General features: G+C 33.8%; 1 protein-coding gene across 3 annotated transcripts in view; it reads left to right on the top strand.

Moving 5' to 3' along the window:
* The window catches only part of LOC140447836 (uncharacterized), a 301,409-nt gene that overhangs the window by 278,989 nt on the left and 6,982 nt on the right, over nucleotides 1-15,438 (top strand). The gene's annotated exons all lie outside the window — the stretch shown is intronic.

Here is a 15,438-nt window from a genome sequence, read left to right as displayed (position 1 = left end):
AAATATTCTTCGGTTGTGTTTCTATTGGGTCACCTAATATATATTTAAAATTTGTATATAAATATGTATATAAAGATATTAAACATTTTAACTAACTTTTAACAAAATTGTCAATTGTGAAGCAATAATTGAAAATTTATCATTTGAACCTTATAAAATTAACGTAAATTAAATTGTAATGTTAAATTATAAAACTAATTCCACTCTTACAACTTATTCCACTTGTATAGGCATACTACAAATATTCTTCCATTCAGTACAGATGCTTTAGGGGATTCAGGTCCGGATTTTTAGGTGCTCATTTCATAACCTGGGTATTTAAATCACTATAATCGTACATTACTTATACAGCAATGTGTGGTTAGGCAATATATTACATGAAGGATAAGTTGTTGCCGATAAATGAAACAAACGGCATAACAAGCTCTTCTACAATATAAAAATGTGCGTCCATTGATCTCCTGTGAAGAGCTATCAATTCTGTGCAAGTTTCGAAACTAATTGCTCTTCAGAATATTACTCTGACCTACTACCAAAGGGATCTCTTAGAAAGATATCGCAGTTACATTGCTTGTGATCTTCTCCAAACATATGGTAGTAGTTTATTACTTTAATATCAAACTCAATGCAAAATATATACACAAAGTATCACACAAAATAAATATAAACCAATAATCATTACATTTTCTAAGTATAACATCAGCACCTACTCATTACAAGTGAAAACATCAACACGCTTTTTTAATTCAATCTATGCCGAACTACATTACCATCGATAAGTAATTAATTTTAAATCAGTATGCATATACTACTTACATCATTTTTAATAATAAAGATACTTAAGATATACCAAGTTTATTTTTAATCGTGATATGCAGACTTACCTAGTTTAGATACATACATAAACGTACGCGTGCTGGAATCCGTTTATTGTTGTCTATAAATGCAGTAATTAAGTTCGCTTAAAGGCATTGCTAAGTATATTGCGGCCTAGATAGTATATATATATATATATATATATATATATATATATATATATATATATATATATATATATATATATATATATATATTGAAGCATGCTTTGCTCTACGGTTGTAAACTTACTTTTACTTTTTCAAATCCGGACTCACATCTATTTCTAATTGAGGTTCTCGGCACAGTCACGGTCCACGTCAATTGCTGCATCTCTGCCAACCATATGTAGTTGAGGGACACTTATGTGTGACAGAAGATACTCCGTATTTTGTTGTTCTCCACATTCGCACATATCGCCATTAGTATTTTGCAGCTTCCACTTTATTTGTTTGCAGCACGTAAAGTAGGTCTAAATATTAACTACCAAAAGACAAAAATGGTGACTAATTTAGTTCCGAACCATCTTTTAAGGGTAGAAGACGTCGAAATTAAAATTGTTGACAGCTACATATACCTTGGACATACGGTAAAAATTAACAGAGATAATCAAACTGCTGAGCTGCTAAGAAGAATAACACTGGGATGGGCAGTATATGGAAGACTGCGTGATATTTTTAAAGGTGATATACCTATCAGCTTAAAAAGAAGAGCCTTTAATCCTTACATATGGCGCAGAGACACTTACCCTAACAAGGACATCTACACGAAAACTACAAGTGACGCAACGTAGAATGGAAAGATCATTGTTAGGCATAACATTGCGAGATAGGGTAAGAAACGAAGAAATCCGTAGAAAAAGTGGTGTACAAGGCATTATAAAACACATAGCCAAAATTAAATGGAGGTGGGAAGGACACGTCGCTAGAATGAAGGATAATAGGTGGACCAAAAAACATCTTGGAGTGGAGACCGAGAGCGGATAGACGAAACCCGGGAAGACCACCCACAAGATGGACTGACGACATAAAGAGGATTTGTACCAACTGGATTGCAGCAGCGCAAGATAGATCTGAATGGAGGTTTTCCGAGGAGGCCTATGTTCAGCAGTGGACGACTATGGGCTGATGATGATGATCATGATGATGACTTTATTTGTTGGTAGCTAGGCTAGTTCTAATACGGTTTAACTTTCTTCAGGTTTTCCACCCGAGGCTACTCTCGGACGGCCTCTGTTCTTGGGATGGTGCATAGTTTTCTAGTGGATCGATTAGCACGCAACACAGGAAACTTTTTCTGATTTTAGTTTTAAACGGTTGGGTACTGTGTTATACAGCGGGTGCCATTCATCGAAGGTTTGTTTAAATTCTTAATATTCACCAGCCGCTCTGCGTTCTTTAGATGATGAGAAGCCTGCCGCATTCTACAGGTAGTTGAGTGGAGCAGGCTTCAAGGCAACATCACTTGTTTTGCGTGGACTGATCGATTCCAGACTGGACAGGCATACTCTCCTGTTGAAAAACAAATTGCCCGTGTTTTTATTCTCATTGTTTCAAGGTTTGCGCCCCAGCTACTTCCAGTCAGTTTTCTTAGTAGGCATTTCTAGTGGTAACTTTTTGTCTGGTGTTATGATAATGGTACTTATATGTTAAAGATCTGTCCAACTTGATATTTAGTTAGATTTGTTTGTGTGCGTTAGGACCTTTCCCTTCCATGTGACTTTCGACGAATTTCATGTATTTAGGTAAAGGGCGTTTTTAAGTTTTGAAGGGATTCGACTTAAGATAGTTTTCCCTGGAATATTTGGACATATTGTTCAGGGCAGTTTCCAAATTTCTCTCGATATTATTGAAGCTCTTTGATTGTACCGCAATAGCCAGGTTATCGGCATATAAAAAATATCTTGCGTTCTCTGTTATTGGCTGGTCATTTGTGTATATGTTGAACAGAACTGGGGCAACCACGCTTCCTTGGGGCAGGCCGTTGTTTTAATCTCGCCATCTGCTCTTCTTCTCGTGTAGCACAACGTAGAATTTTCTGTTCTCCCGCATGGACTATACGACCTTCATTAGGTTCGGGTCTTTCAGTGTATTACATATTTTATCTAACAGTTTTTTGTGGTCTACGATATCGTAGGTAGTTGTTAGATCAACCAGTGCGGTACCAGTTATCTGTTTATTTTCGGAACCCACCTTTATAATATCTGTGAGATTCAGTACTTATCCAGTACTAGATTTGCCAGGCTTAAATCCCGATTGTTCGGCAATTAGTTTAGAATCGGTTGACTTCTGGACACAGTGTAGGATCAGCCTTTCATATAGTTTATATAAGTGGTACAAAAGTGAAATTGGTCGATAGTTTTTGAGAACTTCAGAATCTTTTTCTGGTTTAAGCAGAGTTTTGGAATTTTGTACGATGTCACGCAATTATTACATAACTCCAATAGCCACTCTTTAGTACCAAGGCCTAAATACCGTTTTGCCAATCAATAGTAGTTGGTGAGTTACCTAGTTGGCAGAAATGTTGCTCATGTCTCGTCATTCCGTTGGATCTCCACTTAGTTTCTTTATCGTATCCAAGGCTATTTTGCTGCTGAGGACCATGCGATTCTCCATGAGCACCCGGAACAATGTTGAGGCTTATTCGATAGTCTTTTCACTAAATAAAAGGATTTTTTTTCAAAAAGGTATTCATCAATAAGGGCTTCCGTTTTATGTGTGGCTCCAGGGATGTATTGTTGTCTGTAACCCCTGGGAATGTATCTCCTGGATGTCTTCTTAAATATCTCTACAAATTCTCCGTAGACCTCCAGAGTTGGGTCGACTGCACTAACTTTGTTATCTAGGTTATCAGATAATTAAGTATTTTTGGCCTTACTGAAATTAAACCTTCTTCTAAATGGAGCTTGATGTTGTGATCTAAAGAAGGGATCAAATAACACCTTTATACAATTTTTGGATATTGCGGGACAGGAAACATAAATCTGGGTTGCAATCTTTCTTCCTAAGTCTTACTATTTGGGGAGAACGGTACTTTGCGTCGTGTATCAGGATAAAATTGTGTTGTGCTGCCCATTTCTCAAAGGTGTGCGAGTATTTCTTATTATTATTTTTTTTTTTTTTGATGATGCCCTCTACGTTACTGATGGTCATTGTCAGAGATGTTTTTTTTGGCACGCTTATGCCATTTTGTTGAGTACGGTGAAGGATTTGCCCTCTTTTTTCAGAAGTTTTTGGGAGACGTCAAGACATTTTCTCATGTTCGTTGTGGTTTTCGCTTTGGTAAACGCTCCTTCGCCTTTTGTAGAATTTAATAAGATTTGTTTATTTGTTTATTTATATAAGTAAATATAGGTTTTAAATAAAAATGTTGATATAATTTGAATTGGTATTGAATAAATACCTGAAAATAAATGAATTTTTTATAAAATATAAAAATAAATACTACTTCATAAATGCTTTTAAAAAACTGCTTTTAAACAGTACTTAGTTATCAACTTTCTGTTTTAGTTATGAAAAGATTTTTTATGATAATTGAAGAAGAATATTTATATCGTTTTCGATAAGAATTTCTGCTTCACACAAATACTGTTTTAAATAACTCAAGAAGTAGGTACGCCATCGAATCAATGAATGTAGAATGTACATAGTAGAATGTTTGTCCTTGAAAAGAGTACCGCAGCTTTAACCACGATCTATCAATCGTGTGTTTCAAAACAATAGGTAAGCGTAGCCCGGGGGAAATGTTTGTACTCACTCGGTTAATACGAAAGTTTTGCCTAGGGGTATTTAGAAATTATAATGTAGTCAAGTCATGGGTACGCCTAAAAAATTAAAGCCTGCATCAAATTTTGGATGGGTATCAACAGATAATTGTGGTTACCTGGTGTCTAGAACTGCGCCAAAGAAAGTAAAATGTGGTTTATAGTGATTCATCGATATTAGAAAGTTTTTTTTATTATTACAATATTAAACTTAAAATCTAGTTTAAACAAAGCTTATAAAATATATGAGAAAGGAGTTGTTCAATGAGAACAATAAATCAGTACATAATGTCGAAATACGAACATAATATGTAACTTGCTGATACAAGTACGGAACAATCGACGTCCCAAAAAGAGTCTGCCAGAGATGTAACCTCTTATCGATACATTTACGTAAAAAATCTTTAAAATAACATTAGGAAACGAAACTAAAAATAAATGACGTTGAACAAGGCAATGTAACAGCATATGGATTACATATGATAATTAGGGTACCCTCTGGTTCCTAACCTACGAACAAATAACCAAACATTAAAACAAGTTTTATAATTTAAATATCTGGCCTCTAATAGTAATAATAAATGAGACCACTATGACAGTAAGGTCAATACGGATCAATATAGCTAAAAATACGTAAAGCAAAGCTGTGCTACAACAAAAAGTGCTTCAAATTCACAATAACAGGTTATTCTATGGGTGTATTGTTATATGGTACAAAAACCAATATGGTGGAAAATATTTCGAGTAATTTAAAATATAATACGTACTGTGGACCCTAATATACGAGCGCTAATGCCGCCACGTTAGCGTCAGCCCAACCGAACAATGGCACTACCATGGAGTAAATTATATAAATGACATTACGTGTCATGAGTCTGCGTTATCCCGACGACAAGCGCTGTTGCACATAGCGTACATCAAGTTATACGTAGCGCTGATAACGCGCACATAGTGATCTCAACGCAATGCAATTACAGTCACGTATAACTTGGAAATTATGCGCCCTGTATTCCGCGTCATTAACGCTATGGCATTACCGCTCGTATAAATCCTGGTCCTTTTCCTGGTCATTCCCAAGTACTTCTTTGATGCTGACTCTTCAAGGTTACTTAGTGTTACCCTGGCAAGTTTACATCCTTGCCCTTCTTCCCATCCTTTTACGGTTTGCGTATGGAAGTGACATTTGACAATTTCCACGATTGTTGTAGTTGACTAACCAAAAAGATCCCCAGGTCCTAAGAGTCTTAGGCCTGCCGCCTTCCTAGCCAATTGGTCAGCAATGCGGTTGACTTTTTTTCTATTGTGTCCTTTAACCCACTTCAGGATGATGGTATTACCATCCGAAGCTTGAGTTAGTGACTCGTGACACTCCAGTACTAACCTTGATGTGACACGTGGTCTATTCAAGGTTAGTAGCGCTTGTCTGCTATCTGTGCAGATTATTATAGTTTTCCCTGCTATACCTTTTTGGGTTATCTCGTTTGCGGCTATGGAGTTGCCAGCCAGTTCTGTCTGAACTACTGATTCTTCTTCCATTTTGGAGCCATCGGTGTATATGCAATAGGCATTTGCCACGTTTGTCTCCCTATACTGTCTTGTTTCGATTTTGTACGGTTTGTTAAAGACAAACTTTGGTTCAATTGTGTCGCAGCCTGCCTGTAGCAGTGGTAGCGCATCCAGCTCTCCCCGCCAGAAACGAGTGTTCAATTGTCCCATTCCTACATAAAGGTTTGCACCAGCTGGCGCTCGTATAAAATCGAAATGTTGACTGACGAAGTTGAATTGACTGAAGTCAATAAGTCTTTGTAGAGCAAGTCTCGTGACAGATAAAAAGGGCTAGAGTGAGATGGTTTGGATATCTGGACTGTGTACTAGAAGACAGGTGTGGAAAAAGAGAATATCAGAAGAAACGAGGTAGACCAACAATTAGGTGACTTCTTCCGTCCGAGTAATTTATTAGTATATTAAAACAGTTTATGGTTGTTCCACAAATTTGTCCTCTGGTAATGGTATAAATAAATAATTGTACAAGGTTTAATAAAAAAATATCACCAATAAATTAAGACTCTCACCTCAAGTAGAAAAGAAAATCGAAATTTGCTGAACGGATTGAGATCAAAATAATTAGATGTTTGATATCTATTAAACAACGGATTTTATTGCCTCGTTTAAAAAACGCTAATTTTCTCAAATATTATCTTCAACTGTCATAACAACGTCTAATAAATTTCTTGAATCAACTCGTCCTCTATCAACATCGGAGGCAGGTAATCTAATAGTATCACTAATTTTTGCAGCCGGTAATAAGTTATTAGAATTTATTTTCATTTTTTTTTTACTCGTTGGAACAAACCATCTTTTGCTTTAAATCTATTTTCGATAATAGATTTCTTTCGGCAACATATTAGGCACCTTAAATCATTTTTATTATTTTCGTTAATTTCAGTTCAACAGTCTGTATGAACCAACATATTGCACGAGATACACACACAACCGTTCGAACATTCAAACTCACAAACACCACAAACAATTTTAGGCTGTTATTTGGTATAAGATTCTCGTTTAACGTTTCATTAAATTCGTTTAAATCTTCAAATGTTCCTTCGACTTCTGGGTTAACTGGTTGAAGAAGATTTACAGAATACCAGGAATTGTTGTTTTTGTTTTGTACTTCGTTTGTTTCATCAATTTCTGTCATAACTGGGGGAATAATATTTACAGGTGTCTTGGTTTTGTTTCATACTTCATATTTCTCAGCTACTTCTGTGATAACTGAAGGAATAATGTTTACAGAAGATCTAAATTTGTCATTTTCATTTGGTGTGTTTGAACTGGTGTTATAAGACAAAATACTGCTTTAAAGTACCAAAACATTCACCCACGAAATAATTATTAAAGTGTTAACGACATTTATTAGCTATTTATATCCACATTATATTTACGAAGCTGCAATAATGTCAAGTTTATTTATTAAACCAAAGATTTTTTCTAACCATGTCGTACTTTCTTTCCTGTTAGTGTTGTAATAATAGCAGGAAGGTCGATATGTGAATAAACTCTTTTACGTAATCAAAGAAAATGAATTAAAGAATTGTTAACAACGGATACGTCGGTTTTAATTATTGCTTTGTTCTTGCAGTTGAAAGAGTTCATAAGCGGGGCTCTGATCTAGATTATTTCTAAACCAGTCTTATATAGAATAATTATCTAACAATTTTACGGTATGTGAACGCTTGTGTTGCCCAGCTTTATATTTAAGTTTTTAGGATTCCAAATTAAAGCAAATTTGTATAGATGAAAAATGATTCATTATTTTTTCGAAAAAAATTATGTGTTTAGACACTTTTGCAAGTATTTGAACCAATTTTAATTGAAATAGGAATGAAATAATATCTAAATATGCCTCTAAATCACTGCGAGTGCACTAATGAGCTTGTGATATTAGATATTATGCTCAGCACCTATTTTTCTGGTACAACAGCTCATGTTGGATGATCTTCGCGAAATTCGTCCTGGAGAATTATGACCACGACTTCCAGTAGAAAACAGCTTTAAGCAAATTTAAGCTTTTAAATTATGCTTTATCAGCAAAAGCCAAAACTTCCAGTTCGTGAGCTTTTTCTAATTTATATAGCCACAAAAAAGAAATTAAGCCACCAATCAATCAAACATTGAGCTAAATAGCCAATACGGAATACGGGTAAAAGCATTGGCAGTCCTGCTATCTTATCTATCATGATTACTAAAATAGCAGGATGACATACGTGAAACTCTCTTCTTTGTGAAAACGTCTTTCATGATTGTTCCATGGCTATTTTCTACGCCAATTATTCCATTGGCTTTTCCTAAGATTCTTTCATTTCAGTACTTTTGATATTTCCTTTTTCAAGGCTTTCCTTGTATAGCTTCTGGTCATTTCTTCACGTGTAGAGGAACGGAGAGTATTGAAGTACGGCGACTAATTCTGTACAAGCAGGTTTTAAAGGAATAAAATGACATAAATCTATTCCTTGTTACACGAGTAGGGTTTGATGACTAAGCTGTCACTGCAACATTTCGTGGTCGTAGTCTGCTTAAAACATTATTACGGGAGGTCGAAGTGTGTTTTTGCCATCGTAGATATAACATTTTACCCTGAGAAATTTAACTGTAAGTACTTTATTGTAAACATATATCTGAAGCTTTTATTATTCAAGTAGTATTACAAGATAATTATTTAATAATATTAGGTGTTTTCAAAGTAATTTTACCATCTGCTTTTATATGATTTTGTTTCGACGTGGTAGACAGTATGTTAGCTAAGTCCATACGCATATACGGTTCCAAATTATCGGTTCTTAAATAATATCAAAATTGCTTCTATTTCTGAATTAATAGTTTTAATTTTTATTAAGTATTAAATTAAGTCTGAGACGTCTTAAATCATTCCATATTCTCTGGTATGACGTTGGTTCTCGGTAAATGAAAATGTTATTTACATATGGAGTCTAAAAAGAAGTGTTCTTGATCCCCCAGACAAATAAAACGTGCCATAAGGGCCGTTTCTGATGAAGCAAAGTTTGTTACTATATCAGTGCAATAGGACAGTATCTTCCACCACTAATTATGTATCCACATTTGAGAATGCATCCATCGCTTGGGCAAGGAGGACCGGACGGTTCTATTTATAAATGTACTAAATCTGGGTGGATGATTAAGGAATTGTTCTACATATGGATAGTCCATTTTACAGAACATACAAAACCATCAATAGAGGATGATCTTAAACAATTACAGTAGTCATATTTCTTTGAGAACATACGATTTTTGTCGCAAAAATGACATTATCATGGTGACAATAACACCCAATACGTCGCAAAGGACCCAACCACCGGATCTCATAGTGTCCAGTCTGGATACTCCATACAAACTTCATCAATATGAAAGACTAACACCTCTGCAATTGATTCCACAGTTTACTCAAGCATAGTTGAATGTTGCTAATGCAAAAAAAGTAGTTAGTGGATTCCTAGCAGCTGGCATTTGTCCTTTCAATCTAAATATTTTCAGCCAATTGATACAAGGAGATGAAAACTATCCTGACAGGTATTTCTGCCGAACAAACTATTGAAAATACAGGGATGGATGCTGACATTTTTGGAGCACCCAGTTTATTAGATATTGCTATAAATTTTAATGAGTCTTTGGTACTTACGAATACAGAATCAACTGAATCCATTGATGATACACGTCCATCAACATTAGGAATTTAAAATTCACTACTTCACGAAAACCCAGAATTAGATAAAGTTAATAATCCACATCTATCCACGCCAAAAACCACTTTCCAACTCAGGCAGAAAAAAAATAAAACACCTGAACGCACAATACCTTTTAGTGAAATATCCCCAGCACCTAAAAAGAAGACCATCCCAAAATGGAAGGATAAAGGTAAAAGGACAAAACAAGAATCAAAAGTACTTACCTTAACAGCTATGAAATCGGTGTTAGACGAAAATAAAAAAAACGAGCTGCCAAAAAGATTAAACTAAAAAAAAGTAACGAGACTAGTATAAAAGATATTAAAACAGAGAAAATAAAAATAATATAAAAGGGAGGACAAAATGTTTTAGGTGATAATAAAGAGTTATATGAAGATTTTGTTAAAAGAAGGGGAGGTGAGACTGGTGTTGAGGAACTGTGCTTCATTTGTGGTGATTTCGGTAAAGATAAAAAACTCTGGTACAGTTGTGTAAACTGTGGAAGCTGGTCGCATGCTTTATGTTCCGGATATGATTCTGCTGATAATTATTATTGTGGTTTTTGTACGTCTAGTTTTGTACCTAGTAACGACTTATAATAATAATGATTATAATTTTTACTTTTAATTATTCTCATGGACTTGGTTTTACTAATATTGATTTTCAAACCTATTTTATTGGCTTCAGTGGAAAGTGTTTCCAATTGGTAAGCCAGATCTTGGAACCTTTGACCTAATAGGCAGATATCGTCCGCGTATTCTAGATCGCTTAGGCGTGTCGTTAACGTCCATTGTATCCCTCTTGTGTCGGAGTCTAGTTTGGAGAGAACATAGTCTATAGCTATGTTAAACAGAAACGGAGAAAGCACGCATCCCTGTCTAACTCCAGTAAGTACGTCGAATTCGTCACTGTTGATCCCATTGTGTGTCACGCTGCATTTCGCATCAGTATATAGTGACTTTATAATAGAAATTATTTTTTGCGGGATGTTTCTTAGCTCTAAAATTTTCCATACAGCAGCGTTTTAAGACATAAGATTATTCCATTATTCACCGAAAAATATATCGTCTTTTGCATGTTAATCTTTAAACTTCATGGTTTTTAGTCATCGTTTAGTTTTCAGGAGATAGATTTCCTGATTTGTACTCGATTTTTTCTCTATTAGTTTTTACAGACATTAGCAATCCTTCCAGCATTTAATTTATATTGATTTTCTGCTTCGTATTCCTGATATATTAGTTTTTCTGAGTTCAAGAAGTAGTCTTTCATCTAGCATCTTGTTGACTTATAATATTTGTTACGGATATACCTCCATAGTTAACACAGCCTGTTTTGTTTTCCTTTTCTGCAACAGATGATACATACACGCTTTCCATTCATTAGGCATATAAGCACCATTTATGAATTATTGATTTATTCATCAAGTAAAGTTTTTAAAGAGTTTTTCCGGATCTATATTTATACTGGCGCTGGAATGAAAATCCAACATATTAATTTGTCACTACAACCTGTCTCTGTCTTCCTACAAACACTTTGTAATACTGCCATTTTCTCTTACCCTTATAACTCCATATATTTCACATACTATATTTTATTCTACAAGTTGTTTTTTTTTTAATTATAATGTTTGCGATTTATATCTTCCGTTATCGATTTTCCCCTTTAATTGTGTCAAATACCTTCGTTAGTGTGTTATAAACAAGCAAAATCCTGCTAAAATGTGAAAGTAAACATAAATTCCAGTACAAATTACAAAACCATATTGATTAAATCGCTTAACATAATGTAATTAAAACTTAAAAAACAACGAACAACTTCCGTCGTAATGTAGTTAACTAGATCACCACTAGATGGTAACTTTTAGTCATACTGGAACATCCATATTAATAACAATTATTCATCATAGGTTTGAATATGAAATAATTAAAACGAATATAGTCACGATTCACTGTAAACCCTAATTACTGAAATAATGTTCTGCTGCATGACATTGTTTTATTATTCACATGTCTCTCGTACATAATTTTCCGTGCTCTTTGTCGTAATTAGTAAATGGGATAACTGCGTACAAGTTCAAGTGCGTGAACTAAAAAACTTTATTCCTATAAAAAGTTTAGTTTATATTTACGTGCAACTAATATATTTAAAGAGTAAAGTAGGTAATCAAAATTTTTAATTACATATTTAGAGTCGTAATTCTTATTATCTTAAAGAGAGATAATGTAAATTACGAAAAACACTGCGTATCTTGGCATCATCATAATCTTAACCAGATTTGTATCTGTTTAAAAATAGGTCAAACTGACAACAGGTGTTTGTTCTCAAAAAACTTGGTGTGTAAATTTTTATTAAAATCAGCTTAATTAGTAATTTCAGCATGTCACATGCCATCTTCAGAGATGCTATAAAAAACAATAGTTAAAGAGAAATTTTTATAACTACAAAGATAAAAAAACTTACGTCTTATAGTCTCGCCTCTTGATGTACGCTCTACAATTATTATCTGTTTATCTGATCATGAAGCAGTATATACCAAGTTTAACACTCTTAACAAACCATCTTCAACGTTTAGGTAGGATTTTTTCCGCTTGGAACTTTCGTAAATTCCAAAATTTGTGCTTGACTTCTGAGTGGCACTTTCCCTCTCTGGACGTGGACTATAATTTCAGTGATTTTTTGGATAGGCTTGTCTGTATTTTCAATAAGGCATTTCTTTTAATTACAATTAAGTCAAAACATCAAAAACCCTGGACAACAGCTAAAAAATGTACTATCAAAATCGTCTGGGAAGCTCTAAAAAATAAAAAACTAACACAACTCAAACATTTTCTCTTCCAAATCCTGTAAATGTAAAAATGAATACTTCGTTATTGTAAGTAAAAATATAACATCAACTCTTTTGCCACAACAAGATCCTATTTCCCTATCTCCCCAATTCAAAAAGGGTCTCGAATTCATTGTTTATAATACCAGTTGTATGTATCTTCAATCATCTATCAATATTTCTGTAGTATTAATGGACTACCCCTCATCTCACTGATTAATGATTTCTTTAAAAAAGGTATATTTCCAGAGTGCCTAAAGACAGCCATTATTATTCCTCTTCATAAGGGTGGTGAAAAATCGAACGTCTGCAATTATAGACCTATTGCCTTACTACCGGTCCTATCGAAAATGATTGAGAGACTTATAAAAGCCCGACTTATGTCCTTTCTCGTTGAAAACAACACTTTATCACAAACTCAGTTCGGCTTTTTATCTAATAAATGTACCAGTGATACTATATTTTCTGTACCTATGAGGTCTATCAAGCACTAAACAATAATCTTTACACTGCCACTGTTTTTTGTGACTATGCCAAAGTTTTTGATTGTGTAAATCACGACATTTTAATAAAAAACACTAAATTTCTACGGAATTCGAGGTATTTCTTTGAATTGGTTCCAATTTACTTGAGGAATAGAAACCAACCATTTGGAGCAAATGGTAATGACTCCAGTCACAAAAGCATTGTAATTGGTGTACCAAGAGGTTCAGTATTGGGTCCTCTACTTTTCCTTAGGTATCTTTATAAATGACATCACTAACTTAAAAATCGATGGAAAAATTTACCAGTATCACCTGGAGAAACTCTAATATAACTTTTCATGCAACTATAACTTCTAATCTACTTGAAATAAAAACCTAGTCCGACTCTAATTTACTCTGTTTTAACGTGGATAACACAGTAGCATTTTCCTATAAAGGAGCTCTTCAACCCTTGCTTCTTAATAACAGCCAAATCAGTCTCGTTGATTCTGTAAAATTTCTTGGTATTTTTATAGACATCAACCTTAAATGATCTCTTTATATTGATTTGTTAAGTAAGAAACTAGCCTCAGCCTACTATGCAATAAGATCTGTTTCGAAGAAAATCAATTTAGCATCTTCCAAAATAACATAGTTTTATTTGTTCGAGTCTCATATTCGATATGACCTTCCTTTTTAGGGTTTTAGTACAGCTGCTCAATCTGATGTTATTTTTAAATTACAAAAAAAAGCCATATGGTATCTTTTTGGCCTCAGTAGAATAACACATTGCAGAAGCTACTTCAAAAATCACGGGATTTTTTAACTCTTCTTAAAAATCTTACACGACAACATTGTACGGGATGTTTTATTTGTTATTTTTAGTGATTATATGATTAACCATCCAGATTGTGAGTACATTAAGAATTCTAAATTTAATAGAGTAAATAAGAAGTTGCTAAAAAGAAAAATAATCTCACTAACAATAATAATCAAAACATTAATAGACTGAAGGATTCCTTTAAGTATAAATTTCATAATCGTACAGTCAACTTAACAAATTGTTCTTTCACTAATAGGGAACTTATCTTTTTGTCTAATTGATTGAAATATTTCACCTTGTACTGTTTAACAACAAGACAGTAGAAGAACTTTCAGTAGACATTGACACACTCATCGAGATCTTACCTTTGGACAACATTTCTAAGTCTAACTTGAAAAACTGTTTCATCTCCTTACAAAAAGATTTTATTATTATTAAATTTATAACAATGTCAATAATATTAAAATTAACTGTTTTAAACAAGTAGGTACGCTTGATTAGACAAATCTCAATTAAATTGAAAGTGCCTCATACATAAACTTGATTATATTCAGAAAACAGAAGAATTTCTAAATAATAACAACTGTCAGGTTTTGTGTAAAAATTCTTTAAACAGGTTAGCCACAAACTTAAAAGCCACATTATCTTATCACAAAAATTTGCTACAATCACATAATATTAAAGAGAAAACCTTAATTTTGTTAAATCGCCAACTACCAAGATTATATAATTTACCAAAAATTCATAAACCTTGTGTTTATATAAGACTAGCAGCAGTTAGTTTCTACAAAACACCCAGTTGTAACATTCTCCAAATTTATTAACTCCATTTTAGAATCTTCACTGTCTTTCCAACCTACTTATTCTGTCAAGAATTCTACCGACTTAGTAAATGGAATGAAACTCTTAAATTTACTCCGAGGATGCTATTTAGTTTCTTTTGATATCAGTAACTTATACGTTCCTAGAGGTGAAACTGTTCCCTTAGAGGAAGAGCACTACTCATAGTTTGAGTTTGATTAAATTTTGTTTATCACAAGATTACTTTTCTTTTAACGATGTCATTTATCGACAGACACAAGGTCCGGCTATGGGTAATCCCTTATTGCTCTTATTAGCAGATTTCTTCTTGAACAACTTAAAAAATAATACCATCATCAACAATCAACTTTTAACTAATAATTCCTTTCAAAAAATCTGGTTTAGATGTGTGGATGATGTATTAGCCATTATAGATGGAAACTTTTTTTTTTATTTACAAAAAATAGTCGCTTTTTTAACATTTTAAATAATATAGTGTTTAAGGGAGATATATCTTTAATATCTGTCATTTTCGCAGTCAGTAGCTCTCTTCTTTGTGTAATGGGTAGATAATTTCAGTGCACCATTCTTCTGACATTTGTTGCTTTGTTCTTCATTCCAGACTTTGGCAATGTTCAATAGATTTGATCTACAAACATATTACCTCC

Source organism: Diabrotica undecimpunctata, chromosome 8, assembly GCF_040954645.1.
Source record: "Diabrotica undecimpunctata isolate CICGRU chromosome 8, icDiaUnde3, whole genome shotgun sequence".
NCBI classification, from domain to species: Eukaryota; Metazoa; Arthropoda; class Insecta; order Coleoptera; family Chrysomelidae; genus Diabrotica; species Diabrotica undecimpunctata.
The sequence above is the reverse complement of the archived record's forward strand: the minus strand, read 5'-3'. Positions and strand labels throughout refer to the sequence as shown.